Below are 13,675 nucleotides of genomic sequence, written 5' to 3'. Positions count from 1 at the left end.
AAGATCCCTTCTTGGTTAACGAGATGTCCAAGGAACTGGACCTCTCGTAACCAAAATTCACACTTCGAGAACTTGGCGTACAACCGTTCCCGCCTCAGGACCCCAACAACTCTCGCAGATGTTCCTGCTGCTCTCGGGTCTTGGAATACACCAAGATATCATCTATAAACACTATGACCGAGTGGTCGAGCATCGGTTTGCAGACCCGATTCATCAGGTCCATAAATACCGCTAGCGCGTTGGTGAGCCCAAACGGCATCACCACAAACTCGTAATGTCCATAACGAGTTCGGAATGCGGTCTTCTCCACGTCCTCCTCCCTGACCCTGACTTGGTTGTACCCGGACCTCAAATCGATCTTGGAAAACCAAGATGCACCCTGCAGCTGATCAAAGAGTTCGTCTATCCTCAGTAGTGGATAACGGCTCTTTACCGTTATCTTGTTTAACTCCCGGTAATCAATGCAAATCCGTTGTGATCCGTCCTTCTTCCGTACAAAAAGAATCGACCGTCCCCACGGAGAACCGCTAGGTCGAATGAACTACTTACCCAACAGTTCCTGTAGTTGCGATGACAGTTCCTGCATCTCAGGCGGCACCAATCGGTACGGTGCCTTAGCGATAGGGGCCGCACCTGGCAACAGGTCGATTCTCAACTCAACCTGCCTCTCCGGAGGTATACCTAGCAACTCCTCCGGAAACACATCTACAAACTCCCTGACCACTGGTACATCGGAGACCGGAATCTGGTCCCGAACTCGCGTATCTACCACGTACGCTAGATAACTCATACACCTGTGCTGAATGTACTGTTGAGCCCTGGCAGCTGAGCAAAAACCTGAGCCTACTCTGGTGCCCTCACCGTATATAATCGGTTCTCCCTTACTTGGGGTTCGAACCACCACTCGCCGACCCTCGCAATCAATCATGGCACCGAACCTACTGAGCCAATCCATGCCCACAATCATGCACACCTGCCCCATGGGAATCAGAATCAAGTATATCGGAAAAAACACCCCAAAGATCTCCAAGTCACATCCTCTATAAACTGAAGAAGCAAAAACCTCGTGTTCGTTAGCAATGGACAATCGCAATGGACACTCTAACTCGACCATAGGCGTACTGAACTCCGCACTAAAAGACTGAGACACGAAGGACCGACTCACCCCCGAGTCAAATAAGACCAAAGCAGGCAAAGAATTCACCAAAAACGAACCTAATTACAGGTACAACAGATAAGCACATAATAGATAAAGAAAAAAAGGTGGGGATAGAAACATACCGGAAACCACATCTGGTGCTGCTTTGGCCTCCTCCACTGTAAGCTGGAAAGCACGACCCTAAGCCTTCGGAGGCTCTGACCTGTCTGATCTCCCGTCAGTTATCCTCAATGTAGTCGGTGCTGCAGCCTGCACCGGCTTGGCGGCAAGTAGTGGATAGTTCGCCTTCATGTAGCCGACCTAGTTGCAGTGGTAACATAACCTCATACCAGGAACTGCGGCAGCCTGGCGATAGTCCTTCGCGTAATGTCCATCCTTGCCACATTTGTGGCACCTACTACCATCCCGACATACCCTAGAATGACCCTTGCCACACTTCGCACAAGTGTGACCCTATTGACCCCCGATCCTAGCAGCTGCGGTCTTAGGCCGTTTCGGCGCCGGCTGCGATAGTACCGAGGCGAACCGCTACTCCCTCAGTTGCAGCTCAATATCCAACTCCCGCCGCCTGTCGGCCTCTTGTAACTCCAGAAGAGTATCACATCGCTGGGTGGACACGAACTATCGGATATCAGTCTTGAGCATACTCAGATAACGGGTCATCTGAGACTGCTCGGAGGCAAACTCTGGGCAGAACATCACCCTCTCATTGAACATACTGGTTATCTCCGTCATCGACTCTCTATCCTGTCTCAGACTTAGAAACTCCTGTGCCAAATGTTCCCGCTCAACCCTCGGAATGTAACGACTGCGGAACATATCCCTGAACTGCTCCCAAGTAACATCAGCTCTCTGATCATCAGTATAAGTCCCAGTCGCAAGTCTCCACCAGTCCTTGGCTCCGGACCTAAGCAGGTTAAGAGCACACCTGACCTTTTGGTAAGTAGGACACAAGCATGTGAAGAAACACCCATCCACATCTGAAATCCATCTCATAGCCTTGATGGGATCCTGTGTCCCATCAAAAGTAGGGGGCTTAGTGTTGTCGAAGTCCCAGTATTGAAAACCCCTACCTACTCCTCCCCCTGCCGTAGTTACAGCTGATGCAGCTGCTGCGGCGGCTATTTCTGTGATGGATGCGTAACGCTCATCGAAATACTCCACCATGGCGGTCTTAATTGACCCGAACATCTCCGATAATTCGGCCCGGAACAACGCAGCAACCTCGTCATGCAGGATTGCTCGAATCCTGTCATCCATCTCCTCTGGCCTCATCTTGCCGATCATCTCATGTGCTGTCAGCTCCTGCGGTCCGCCCTCTCCTGATCCCGATCCTGATCCTAACCCGGATCCAGTCACAAAGCGCCTTGTCATCACCATTATGAAACACAACACAAGGCATTACATAACGTTTACAACAACTAGGGACCAACCCCCAACAAAACCCTAGGAGTCGTGACTTCCTTGTCACGCATATGGGTCCTGTGCTTTCAGTAGTACGGGCACATACTACCTTCCATACCTACCCACATTTGTTCCTAGTATTACCACAACGCCCTAACAATATATATAATTACATCGAGCACTCAAGTCCGATTCCTAAGGAATGTTAGACGACTCGAAATCAGCGGACTTATCCAAACACCTACCCACTCACGAAACTTCCACCAACCCTGCAGCACTAGTGTATGCTAGCCATACATAATGCTGGACCCAATAGACTTTTGAATATTTAATCCTACCCTACGCTCCCAATCAAACAAGAACAGAACATAAGGCTAAATCAAACATTCTCAGGCTATAAGGTCTTAATTATGTACAAATGTGGTGCATACACTAAATCACTGCAGTAATGATGTCAATTTCATGTAAATGGAACCCTAGGCTAGCAGGCACCACGCAATCAGGAAATTCTTTCATGCAATTCCTGAAGATCCCTAGCCTTTTACTAGCATCCTGTGCTAATATGTTACATAATCAAATAACTGTATGGTATTTTGGGGTTTTCTTACTGGCTCTGGCTGATCGTACATCCTGCATCCTCCTGATTTATTTTGAAAACTGATTTATTAAACCATTTTGAAAAACATTCCTTGATTTGAGACTGGATTCACACGAATGTTCCCCCAATTCACTCAAACCGAAGCTCTGATACCAACTTGTAACATCCAAAATTTAAAACAAATTTAAACTTTTAAAAACATATCGAGTTCATCAAAATATTACAACTTTGTTTTCAAAACATTGTTTATCAGAGTCTTGTCCCAAAAATAACATAATAGGAGGAGCTGTACGATCACACCTTGGCCTTGCCGTGATCCCCAGATGTACCTGAAACAATAAACTGACACTGTAAGCCCAAAAGCTTAGTGAGTTACCCCAAAATACCGATACACACACAGTTCACATAGCAATATCAACATTAGCATATCATACCAATCAAAACAGAAAAACATGCACTGGGTCCACAACTTTACAACCTGGACTACCCCTGGCCCCTCAGTACGAGTCTGGAATACCTACCGGGCCCTCATCTCGTATCTGGAGTACCATCGAGCCCTCAGTGCGACTCTGGAATGCCTACCGGTCCCTCAGCTCATATTTGGTATGCTCTCGAGTCCTCAGTATGAGTCTGGAATGCCTACCGGGCCCTCATCTCATATCTGGAATACTCTCGGGTTTTTTGGCTACCGCACGGAGCAGTACAACCTCAACCCACCCCACATAACAAGTCGACATGTAACAGATAATCATACACATACAGGTAATCAATCAGTATCACAGGCAGTCCTATAGATCTACCTGACTAGCATATCAACTAGCATACATTACTAACTCAACTCAACATATCAATGACTACTAGGATATCAAATTCAATGGGCCGGCCTTGGTGCCTTAGACCCCTTAGTATAATGAGGATAACTCACCTTGTAGATGTTGGTTTGGTAAGAAATCACATCTCTCTGATCACTTGTCGAAGACTCCACCACCTATTACCATAATACCACTTTGCTCATAAGTCTCTGTCCTCATAGAGTACTCTAATACCCAACTAGTTAACCCTGATCAAGGTCAAATTCCTTAGTCAAGGTCAACAGTCCATGTTGACGTTAACTCATCTAGTACCCCCGGTTGCTCGCCAAGTTCCTCAAAACTTTTGCCTACTCATCGAGTCACCGGCGTGACTCGCCGAGTTCCTACGATTCTCGATTGAGGCCCTAGATCCACTCGCCGTGTTTCTCTTCTAGTAATACGTTGATACACACGCATTCCTAACTTGGAGGAAACTCATCCGACTCGCCGAGTTGCTCATGCAACTCATCGAGTCTAAGGCAACCTTCATCGGACTCGCCGAGTTCTTCTACCAACTCGTTGAGTTCACGACTATATTCATCCGACTCGCTGAGTCGTTCTTGCGACTTGCCGAGTTCCTTTAGTCCTTAAGCCATACAGATCCGTTTTAAGCTATGCAACGAATCCAAACCTTAGATCCAAGCTTCCAGGGCATGCCTTTCACGTAAAGTTGCAAACTTTACGTGTATGCGTGGCTAAAAAGGTTCTTAATGTCCAAAACTAAGCTCTTAATGGGTTTCATGCACACGGAAGGCCTCACTCACCTCCAAGACTGGAACTTTATGGATCTAGAACTTGGAAATGGTCCAGATCTAAAGTTACAACTTCAGATCTAGCTTATGTTTTGCAATATCACCTTACTTACACCTCAAAAACCCTAGATTGCCACAATATGAGATCTAGAAGGGAAAATGGATAAAGGTGTCGACTTGGTACCTTCTATGAGTGCTAGCTGAGGTAGATTTCGGGTTCCACTCCTCCATTGCTTCTAGTCCTTTTGTTCTCCAAGTTGTTCCTTCCACAAGTTCACCTTTCGAGCTTTCAAGGCAGTAATGGAAAAATACTCGGTTAGGATTTTCGTTTGAGTTCTATCTGACTGTAAGGAGGTCAAATGGGGCTTAAGCCTCCTTAAATAGAGTGTAGAACCCGGGACTTAGGGTTTCTTTTGCCAGCTCCTACTTGCCGAGTCAGTCACTTAAGTTGCAATTCAATCTCGCTGCTACTCGACGAGTAGGGCAACCAACTCGTCGAGTAGGGCCAAACCAAGAAACTACAATTGGACAATACCTGAGAATCGGGGCGTTACAGTTTCACTTTCATCATGGTCTCATGAATTCATATCATAAACATAAAATGTTTACATTGTTGGGTTTTGAGCATTCTAACACTCCTATGGTGTACATGCAACCCTAGAAACCTTGGATTTATGTTTGACTAATATACATGCAAAATGATTTTCCAAGGATCATAATCCTATGTAGAATACATGGGGATCTTTTATTCTAATAGTTAGTAAGAATTACATACCTCTTTGTAGCTTGGATTCCTTTGAAACCTTGTAAGCCTAGCACCTCAAGTGTGATGCCTCAAATGCTTTTCACAACACCAAGTACACTTGGAAAAAACTCTTAAGAGAATAATACTTCCTAGAATTACGGCTAGCCCTCTTTGATTCACTCTAGTGGCCGAAAGTGGTGAATAATAGCTTCTTTATATAGTATGTTACAATTAGGGTTACACCATGTAAAGCCTAATTGTCATGACCTTTCATTTCCATGACCCAAGGGTTATGTAACCCCCATGAAGCATCTTATGGTTTTAACCCAACTTGATAATCCATGGAGCCTTGGCCCACTATATAAGTTATGGATGATTGACATAATCAACCCATATATTTAATTAGTCTTCTTTTGATCACATAATTAATTCTAAATTAATTATTGATCAATACTAACTAAATATTATTATTCTTATTATTAATATATTAGAACTTATAATATATTAATAAACCATAAGTGTCTTATTTCTCTCATTTAGTGTATCCAAGTGCATGATGCCATGCAACCCAAATGGACCATGCCGGGTCGGGTCAAGTACATACCAAATATAGTTATGGACTTAGACACTATATCCAATTGTCTCCCACTTGGATAAGTCTAATAAATATAGTTGCAAGTATGACTACAGGAACCGATCATAAATCATAGCGCTTTCAAGGTCTCTCGGAACTGAGAAGATGTTGGTGTGCCATTTTAGATAAGTGATCATATATTCCTCTGTTCTAGATATCAGTCAAACAAATACATGTAACAATGTCTTTCTATTGTCTAGCAGTTGTTTCCCGATTTCCGATTTGTTTGACATAGAACTTAATTGAACACATCAATTTAGTTCTGATCGGGCCCGGTACATGGGTCAAAAAATAATCATCGACGGGGCCCAGATATCGATTCTAATCCAGGAAAGAACAGATAAACTTTAACTCATATGTTTCCTCTACTACTTGTTGAATTACACACAAAGGTACGTTTTATAACATCGAGTTACCAATGCATTTTTGTACAATCAATGGATAACCAACTCACAGGTAACAAATCATATGTCTAGGTTTGAAGACTTATATGATACTACCGTCTCACGATCACTCGAGATAAATTCCATGAAGTGATACCAGTGAGCGTGGGTTGAATCCAATACTCAGAACTTATGAGCAACCATGAGTGTTGTAGCCCCCTTTGTCTAACATCTTGGACCTCTACAAACCAACCCATGATAGTCTTGATTCATATGTACTTCTAACATATGATTGACTGTGGAGAATTTGAATAATATGATATATACCATAACATAATTATTCTGAAACTCAAAAGATGCAAAAAGAAATACTAGTAAATGATTGACAAGAGATAGCAAAACTTTACTCTCAAATAACAACTTTTATTTGTCATCAAATGTCAATTACATTTTAAAATTTTCAAAAATATCTAACTTCTAGAAACTAATATCATCTCTTAGCCATATGCTCCTAGGATGATGAAGATGCTTAACCCTACTCAGTCCCTTCGTGAGGGGATATGTCGGGTTCTCATCTGATGATACCCTCTTTGCCACGAGGATTCCTTCTTCTATTCGATGTCTGACAAAATGATATTTTCTGTCGATGTGCCTAGATCTCCCGTGATCCCTTGGTTCCTTTGCTTAGGCAACTGCAATTTCACTATCACAGAAAATTTCCATGGGCTCCTTAATAGCTGGTATAACTCCAAGGTCTCTGATGAAGTTCATTAGCCATATAGCCTCCTTTGCTGCTTCACTTGCTGCTATATACTCTGATTCACAAGAGGAATCAGCCACTGTATCTTGCTTGGAACTTTTCCGTGTAATTGCCCCTCCATTTAGGGTAAAGACCCAGCCCGACTGAGAGCGGAAATTATCCTTATCAGTCTGAAAGCCAGCATCACTATACCCTGCTACTTTCAAGTCATCACTCCCACCAAGGGTAAGAACCCAATCCTTAGTCCTTCGCAAGTACTTGAGAATATTCTTTACTATAGTCCACTAAGCCTTGCCAAGATTACTCTGATATCTGCTAACCATGCTTAAAGCAAATGCAACATTAGGACGAGTACAATTCATAGCATACATGATCGAGCCTACATTAGAAGCATATGGGACTCAACTCATCTCAGCTATCTCTTCATCTGTACTCGGGCTCTAAGTTATACTCAGTCTGGCATTACAATGAATAGGTAAATATCCTTTCTTGGAATTTTCCATACTGAACCTCTTCAACACTTTGTCCAAGTAAGTACTCTGACTAAGTCTAATTACTCTTTTACTCCTGTTTTTCAAAATCTTTAGCGCGTGGATATAGCCATCTTCTCCTAGGTCTTTCCGAGCGAAACACTTCCCAAGCCAAGATTTCACTTCCTGCAGGGTTGGGATGTCATTTCCTATGAGCTTCATGTCATCCACATACAGTACCAAAAAGCTAACTCTACTCCCACTAGCCTTGACATATATACAAGATTCATATTCACATCTCGAAAAGATAAACTCTTTGACTTTCTCATCGTAGAAAATATTCCATCTGTGAGGTGCTTGTTTCAATCCATATATGGATTTTTCAAGCTTACACACTCTATTAGGGTATTTTGTACTTACAAAACCCTCTGGTTGAACCATGTAAACATCCTCAACTAAGTTTCCATTAAGGAAAGCGGTTTTGACATCCATTTGCCATATTTCATAGTCATGAAATGCAGCAATGGCTAATAGAACCCTAATAGACTTAATCTTGGCCACTAGTGCAAAGGTCTCATCATAATCAACTCCCGGAGTTTGAGAATAACCCTTTGCAACCAGTCATGCCTTATAAGTATGTACATTACCATCCATGTCGGTCTTCTTCTTGAAGATCCATTTGCACCCTACTGTCTTACGACATGGTACATTATCAACCATGTTCCAAACTTGATTGTCATACATGGATTGTATCTCGCTATCCCTAGCATCTTTCCATTTAGCAGACTCAGGGCCTGCCATGGCTTCCGTGTAACTGTTAGGCTCTTCCAGATTTATCAGTGTATTATCACTTATAAGGGTATCACCTTCTGCAGTAATATGGAAACAATAATAATGCTCAGGTGCATTCCTCACTCTGGTGGAACGCCTCAGAGGTATGGACTCTTTAGTCGGCTCAACAGGAGTTTCCTCCTTAGGTTTAGGGCTAGGGTTTGAGGTTCCTTCACTACTTGACTCTTGAGTTTCTTCAATTTTAACTTGCCTCCCACTGTCTCCTTCGATTATGATTTCTCTCTCTCGAAAGACTCCTCTTCTTGCTACAAATACCACATTGTCACTGGGTATGTAGAAGATATAACCAAAAGATTTATGTGGGCAGCTGATAAAAATACACCTCACACTTGGAGGTTCGAGCTTGTCATGAGTCTCGCGTCTCACGAAAGCCTCACAACCCTAAACCTTGATGTGGTCAAGATTTGGAACTTTTCCAGTCCATATCTCGTGAGGTGTTTTGGCAACATTCTTTGTAGGGACTAGATTAAGGATATGGGCGGCAGTCTCTAAGGTATACCCCCAAAATGAGATTGGTAGCGAAACTCGACTCATCATGGAATGAACCATGTCCAACAAGGTTCGATTGTGCCTATCAGCAACACCATTCAACTATAGTGTTCTGGGGGGTGACAATTGTGAGACTATCCAACATTCCTTAAGATAGTCAAGGAACCCGGTACTAAGATACTCACCAACTCGATCGGGTCGATGCATCTTAATGGTCCTGCCCAACTGATTCTCCACTTCTTGCTTAAACTCTTTGAATTTATCAGAGGTTTCCGACTTATGTTTGATTAAGTAGACATATCCATATCTAGTAAAATCATCAATAAAAGTCACATAAAAGCGATTAGCATCTCTAGTGGCAGTTCTGAAGGGTCAAAGTAGACAAGATTCACAACTATCATCTGACTTTAGGTCGCATGATTCCAAGACTCCATCCTTTTGGAGTTGGGCTATGCGTTTCTTGCTTACATGTCCAAGACGACAATGCCATAAAGATGCTTTATCTAGGCTAGTGGAAGAATCGATATACAATACATTATTTCCTAAGTTATCTACAACAGATACAGTTTCAGACACACCATCACAAGGTAATTCTTTAAAATAAAGAACACTATTCTAGAAAGCATCAATACCACCACTTTTTGTTGGGTTTTGAGCAATCTAACACTCCTAAGTGTACATGCAACCCTAAATACCTTGGATCTATGTTTTCTCTATTATACATGAAAATATCAACTTTGCAAGGTATTGTACTATTCTAGCATACAAAACTTTGAATAACACAAGTTAGAATAACATACCTTTTGTTGGTGCTTGTCTTCATGAAGCTTGAGTGCCTAGTGCCCCAAGTGTGACACCTTAAATGGTTCACACAACACCATAAGCACTTGGAATAAATTAGAGAGAAACTAGAATACTTCATGAAATCGTTTTGCCCTCACCCTCACACATAGTGTATGATTTCTTGAGTCATGGGATTCTTTTATATGGTGGCTATTAGGGTTACACCATGTAACTCGTGACTTTACCCATCCCTTATGCTCCATGGATTTTAACCTCCATGGAGCATCCATGGGTCACCCCATGGACTTAGTCCAACATAAGGAATCTTGGATCACATGCCCACATATATAAGAATGAATGATTTACACAATCAACCCATATATTTAATTAGTCTCCTTTTGATCACTTAATTAATTCCAAATTAATTCTTGATCAATACTAATTAAATAACCTTATTAATATATTAGAACTTATAATATATTAATAAACCTTAAGTGTTATTTCTCTCATTTTAATCTACCCAAGTGCATGATGCCATGCAACCCAAATGTACCATGCCGGGTCGGGTCAAGTTTTACCAATTATAGTTATGGACTTAGACATTAATCCAATAGTCTCCCACTTGGATAAGTCTAAAACTATTATTGCAAGTATGACTTCAAAACCCGACTAGCAATCGTAGCTCTCAAAAGCTTCTGTCGAACTCTGACCTTGTAGATGAACTCTGACCTTTGTCAATGACTTGTCCATTAGATAAGGGATCATATATTCCTCCATTCTAGATATCATATGGACTGAGACATGGATTATAATCATTCTCTATGTCCATTTGTTGTTTCTTGATTTCTAATTTATGACGATTGACTAATTGAACAAATCAAATCAGTCCTGGCCCGTCGGAGCACTTCCATTTGTCATCATCAAATCATCGAGGGGCCCACAGATAGTGCTTTTATCCCAAAGGTAAAAGGAATGGATAAACTTCGACTCATATGCTTGTACTAACTATTTGTTGAATCATACACAAAGGCACGTTTTATAACATCGAGTTACCAATGCGTTTACGTGCAATCAATGTATAACCAACTCATAGTCAACAACTCATATCTCTAGGTTTGAAGAATATGAGATATTATCGTCTCATGATTCACTCGTGATAAAATCTATGAAGTGAATCCAAATGAGCGTGGGTTGAATCCAATACTCAGCCCTTATGAGTACTCATGAATGTTGTAGCAACTATTGCATTGTCTAAAGCACTTTAGACAAATCATACAAGCCAAATTCACGACAATCTTGATTCATATCTACTTCCAACATATGACCGACTGTGGATGGTTTGAATAACTTGGTCATTCGAGAGAATGACCTAGTTATTCTGGAAGTCAAAACATGCAAAGTGAAACACAAAATAATACTAGTCCTATATGGCCTCAACACTTTGAGCGTAAATAAAACACCTTTTATCTAAGCACCATATTGATCACTCATTATTCATGTTTCGATTAATCAACTTAATACTTGAATTGAAACAATAGTGATGCCATGCTCCAAGCATGCATACTATGTTTCTCTAAACAATAGCTATGCCATTCTCCAAGTATGCACACTATGTTTACATATGGTCATCTCTTTGTGAAATGTATATCAATTGAACATGAATTCTATGATTCTCATTTCACAATCCCAATCCTTATTGTAAATGTAAGAATACCAAGTTCTTGTCATTTACCGTAATCTATGCAATCATCCTCTTGTAATGATATTCACACAAGTCACAAAGACTTGGCAACAAACATTACAAAGTATTCCAATGGAAAGTAATTCCATGGAGATGAAGTCTCAGATTCAAAGTACATTCCTTTGAACATCCTTCTTTGCATTTACATAGATTCAAAGAATAACTTCCACCTATGGAAACAATTCCATATTCCCATCTTGACCATCACTTTTGAACAAGAGTTGCCTCTTTCCAAAATATGTCAATACGATCCTTACTCTATACTTCCAATTGTCCATGAGTAACCAAACTTTGGAAAACCCCAAATTGTTCTCGACAATTGCTTAATCATCTTAGTCATATCCATTTCTAATCCCTTTTCCCTTCTTAACGCCCTAAGCATTAGGAAAATTTAGAATGGATGAACATTATAACACATGCAACTGATCCTATATCCGAAGCATATGGGATACGATTCATGCTATAATATTTTTATTTGCCATGTTCTCAGAATTCGAACTATGAAGAGGGATGTCGTAATCATAATCAAATTTTGAGAAAGAAACATATATAGAAATTCCTTATGTTGAACAATTCCAACATAACATTCATATATATTCTTGACTAAAGTTGATAAAATTCCCAATCTAAGCTTGTAGAATTGGAATGAGGTATAAATTTCTCTCCCTTAATTATAGTAAAACAACTTTTTCAAAGAGAGTTGAAACTTTTGTTTTCTATAATTAACATTGCTAACTTGCAACATAATCATCATGCTCCCACTAGCATAATGATTATTTTCTAACTAGCATAACACTTTATGCTCCCACTAGCTTTGACATGTACCTAGAAATCAGTCAGATTTCTGATACTAGATTGCCTTGATAAGACTTTATCAAACCATACACCTGGAGTCTAATCCTTTCCTTAGATAGCTCACATGTGAGTCTAAACCTTTTCCGTTCTCATTAGTTAGTGTGCCGGTTAACCACACACTCTCCACTAACGACATGAGAATGAAAACTTCACACATGCTATCCACTTAAATCTACTAAGTGAAAGAGTTTCCTCACTATCATTTTCATGAATAGGAGAGAAACCTTATGACACTTAGATTTAATGGTGTATGTGTTCTTATCCATGTGAATTGTCAAAACCATAGTCACAAGACAAGGATAATGAAACCAATTGAGAACTCTTAGAACTCCAATGCACCTGGCAGCTCAAGGGCCTGCCATTGCTTCCAAGTTGTTATGCAACCAGTTGAGAACTCTTAGAACTCCAATGCAAAACCAACTTTAACTGGAATGGGCACAGAATATGTCAACACGATAGGTTACAAACCTCAAGTCGTGGTCTAGTGATTAACAAAACTCTTGATTAGTTCTTGAATCTATCTTAAGATCCTTTTAAGGCTCCCACTGACCTCTTGACATATAAGATTCTCTTTGTCAAGAACCCTTCCTTGACAAAAACGAATATTCAAGAGTTAGTGCAGATTCTTATCAAGTTAAACACTTCTCACAATTGGTCTTAGTTGGTCTTTGTTTTATCCAAAACATCACAACTTCCCAATTTCAAATGTACAAGAGTAAGATCACATTTTACTCTACATTTTACAAGTGTTATAAACCTTTCTTAAGATTATGTTACTCAAGGCTTAATCTTGGAGTATGACTCTAAGATTTAATTTTGGAACGAAGTATAATTTATCTTTTGATCTAACCATTTCAACAATTCACGATTCCTCTCCTTAGTCAAACAAAATGAACTAAGGTGTCCTCAGAGGATCAATTGTGACATGGTTTCATAATCACTAATATAATCATAACACAAAATACACAAGTACTCTCCCATCTCTTCAGATTGGAGAAACTTTTATCTTTCTGGCTTATTTGAGCCTTCTTTTTCATTCTGCCATACATTGAAACTTTTCGAATGTTTCAGAATTACACTTAAACTTGTAAGCATAATCATATTTACTAAACTTTAGTAAATCTTATCAACCTTTGTGGTGGACCTGACCAGCACACAACCAAGTATACCCAATCGTTTAGTCCTTTACTTGACTCACA

This window comes from Lactuca saligna, chromosome 6 (assembly GCF_052625555.1).
Source record: "Lactuca saligna cultivar CGN05327 chromosome 6, ASM5262555v1, whole genome shotgun sequence".
Taxonomy (NCBI): Eukaryota; Viridiplantae; Streptophyta; class Magnoliopsida; order Asterales; family Asteraceae; genus Lactuca; species Lactuca saligna.
The sequence above is the reverse complement of the archived record's forward strand: the minus strand, read 5'-3'. Positions refer to the sequence as shown.